Source organism: Austrofundulus limnaeus, unplaced genomic scaffold (genome assembly GCF_001266775.1).
Source record: "Austrofundulus limnaeus strain Quisiro unplaced genomic scaffold, Austrofundulus_limnaeus-1.0 Scaffold619, whole genome shotgun sequence".
In the NCBI taxonomy this organism is placed as follows: domain Eukaryota; kingdom Metazoa; phylum Chordata; class Actinopteri; order Cyprinodontiformes; family Rivulidae; genus Austrofundulus; species Austrofundulus limnaeus.
Genome location: NW_013953021.1, coordinates 138,278 through 142,187, shown reverse-complemented (window position 1 = coordinate 142,187; position 3,910 = coordinate 138,278).

Here is a 3,910-nt window from a genome sequence, read left to right as displayed (position 1 = left end):
ACATTACTATATATATCACATGTGTATATTGTGGGGTTTTGATTGTTATCTTTTATTAATCTTTCATTATTTTTCTCAGCCTCTCTTGAATTAAGCTGCAGTAATGTGCAAATTTCCAGACTGTGGGATCAATAAAGTTTTATCTTATCTTATTTTATCTTAAAAACAGTTTTTTGTCTGTAGATAACTGTGTTTTTGCTATGAAACTACAAACATGGCCGAACGGGGTGGAGTCGAACGCTCAGCGTGGGGTGTGAAATATCTCAGTTGTGTTTAAAGAGACCGCACCAAAACAGCTTGCTCTGAGGCGCAACTCAGAACAGGGGTAAAGTAAGGAAAGYAAGGAGTCTGTGGAGCAACAAAAACGAGGAATTAAGACCAAAGCGTTGCAGTTTTATTTTAAATAGACCATAAGTGAATGATTTAGACGTGAAAAAGAAGGATTTAAAAGCATGACATGATAACTTTAAATTTTCACACTGAATATACATAATTTTATTATCTTACAAATCCTTGAGTTGCTTTTTTTGATGGGCTAGATTTTGTGTTTTTAAAACTGTTGGTTTTCAAAATATTTATGGTTATTTTACTGTTTAAGTACATTTTTTCACACATTTAAAAATGAGTTGTTTTGCACATTTGTTTGCTAGCAGCATCACACTCGATTTTTATCTCTCTCAGTACATTTTTTTCATGTTCTTTGAGACATCCTTGTCATTACTTGTTTTTTTCTTTTTGTTTTGCCGATTTAAGTTTCTGCTTTCTTAATCTTTTAGATTTCTCTTCCTCTTTGGTCTTCCTGTCCCGTAGAAGGGGTTTGTTTAGCAACTCATAAAAAAACATGTCTTTGCCTTCCTCCCTCCTGCTCAACTGTCATCAAGTGTGATAATTGTATTAGTTTCACTAGAAACAGAACGCTCTGTCTGATTACTGTTAACTAGACTCAAACTTGGCTACTTTAGGTTAACCAAAAGAGTCTCAGATGTACAATGCAGATGAACAAAGACAGCTTGGAAAAAATGAAGATAATTTTTGATTCATCATTGAGGACTGAATCACAACTTGTAATTTTTCTTATTGTAATGAGGTTGTGCTTTTTCTGCATCTCTATTTCTTTAACCATGATTACTTTAAAATGTTTAAAATTACTTTTAAAAGTTGCACAAGCAAAGTTTCTGTCTTTCCAAAAGCAAAGTTTCTGTCTTTCCAAAGTATGTTGGTTCACACCAAAACCATCACAGTTTTTGACTGTTTAATTGTTTAGTTTGTCAGAAAGATCAGACATTTTTGATACCTGGTTTAAATCAACATTTCTATACTCAAAAGTTGACTATTAAAGACAAATAAAATTACTTTCTGTCATGAGTTTTAAAATTAGACCTGAAAATGACAACATTATCAGTCAACCTGAAAATGGGTGGAATGCTTTCCTCGAGTCARTGGTTTCTGCCTTGAGCAAAATGTTTTAGAATGGAGCAGATGACGTCATCTGCAGGAATGAGGGCATTGCTCTGATGTGAAGAAAGTGATGAGCCAAAAGAGGAACTTCTTGATTCCTTGGTCCAGCTACATTCCAACCTTCACTTATAGTCATGAGGTATGGATAGTGATCAAGAGAACAAGAGAACAGCTGAAGGCTACTCCGGCTCGGTGTTAGAAATACAATTTGTTTGGGGAACAGGGATTGGAGTGGATCCAGCACTCTACCAGGAGGAGTTCAAGAGTATTTAGAGAGAGATGTCTGGGATTCTGTCCTGGATCTGTGGCCTTCAAGACTTGAACATGGATGAGAGACAGAAAAAAAAACATGGCTGAATTGGTAAATAGTCAAGCTATGTGCATTTCCATCTTAGAAAAACTAAATTAGGAAAAAAAAAACATTAAATAACTTCCTGATTGGTTTTACAGTATGTTATTTATGTTTTCCACTTTGGTTGAAATACATTGGGAAAATGTATTTAAAAAAACAAGTTTAGAGCCTGTATACATATGTACTGTATATACACGTAGATCAGTTAAAATAAAAATAAAAATATTAAAGGGATCCTACTTGTAACTTTAGTGATTATTTGATAAACATTTATCTAACTGTAAATAAAGACTGAATAAAATACTGTACACCAGGGGTGTCCAAACATTTTGTCACATGGGCCAAAATCATAAAGTCTTGAGGACTTGAGGGCCAAAAAATATTTTTCCTTTACCTGCTCAACAATTAACTAAACACTGAATACTTTTATTAAACAAATAAAACAGTCAAATTTATTGCTGGAAATGGATGCATAAATTAATCTAGATCTAGAACTTTAAAAGTGTTTTGCAGGTTTCCCTTACTGAAAGAAATTTTGCAATTTTCTAGGGTTCAACTGGGGAAAAATAACCCAATTTAGACAATTCTGATCAATAAAATCAGGATTTAGGTCACTCTTTTGTTGAAAATACTTGCTGTATTCAGACAAATTTAATAAATTAATTAAAAGCAGGTTTGAGGGCAGTAAAATCAGCTTTTCAGTAGAAGTCACTAGATGTGGAAAAAGCGAAGAGTCTGTTAATTTAAAGACAAATATTTGGTATTGTTGCCATTATTTTTTATTAGAAGATTCTACTTTGTGATAATTTTGCCCTAACAATAAATAGAAAGTCTCCGTCTGCATCAAACATTCTTTTCATTTGGGCTCAACTCGGTCTTATAGGCCCGGAGCAGGTTCAGGATCTTTACATTGATCACACCYACTTTCAGCTCAGTTCTTTGAACCTCAGCCGAGTTTCCAAATGGGCCAAGTTCAGCTAAATACTCGATGTCAGCAGACCACAGGCTATTGATTGGTTAGAGAGCGACATGAATCAAAAGAGCATCTCCTTCATAAGAACCAAACTAATCTTTATAAATTCATTCCTTTTTTCTTTACTTTTTAAAAATATAACATATCCATAAAATGGTCACATTGTGATTCACAGGTACTGATCAGCAGAGGAAAAAGTGCGTCATTTTGGCTATTTCACTTTTGTTAGCGGAGGCAGCGAATGGTTAATGTTTCATGATTGTTATTCGCTCAATGGTTAGTTTCTGGCAGTTGTGTTATAACAACCCGCCTACATCGAGGCAACACTCAGTTACATGGAAAACAACTGAGGCCAGAACTGAATTGAAGCAACTCATGCTGATGCTGAGACTGGAYAATAAAACAATTTCCCTAATTTGTCTCCTGGTATTAAAACCATATTTTTTTAGGGAAAAATGAGTAAATAAACTGAATCTGCAGAGACCTAAAGATGCTGAATGCTTATCCTACTTTGTACAACTTTTTGATATCTTCACCCTTCAGAACTTTGTCTTTGTAGCTAAAAGCACACAACAGGAAGCCATTATTATCAGAGGGAAATGGTGCWTACAGACACATGTTTGCGCATAATAATGTGACACAAACTATGCCTTTTGCTCTTGAAATTCACAATAATCAGCTTTTTTGTTTGTTTTTCTTCCCTTTTTTTGGTCGGGAGTTTTGGATGGAGCAGCTGAGCAACATGACTTATAGGAGAACTTGGAGGTTTTGTAATTCAGCAGAAAAAGCTAGTTCCTCCTGAACGAAATGCACCAACTCACAGTCAGCTGAAACTCTGCTGCCTATGTGTGAGACGAGGTCTAATATTAGATGTTCCCACTAAAAACAGCCTAATTTTAACCAAGGTTTCCACTAATACGTCTTTGTCACACTAGTTGCACCACTTTTAAATTTTCGTAGAGTCAAATAGGCTGAAGATTCACATAAGTCTGGTTAAGTTGTGAGGAGGTTTAGGCTTTTCATCTTTAGATTTCAGTATTTTTTTCCCTCTTTCAAACACAATCAAAGTGAGAGTAAACACACACACACACACACACACACACACACACACACACACACACACACAC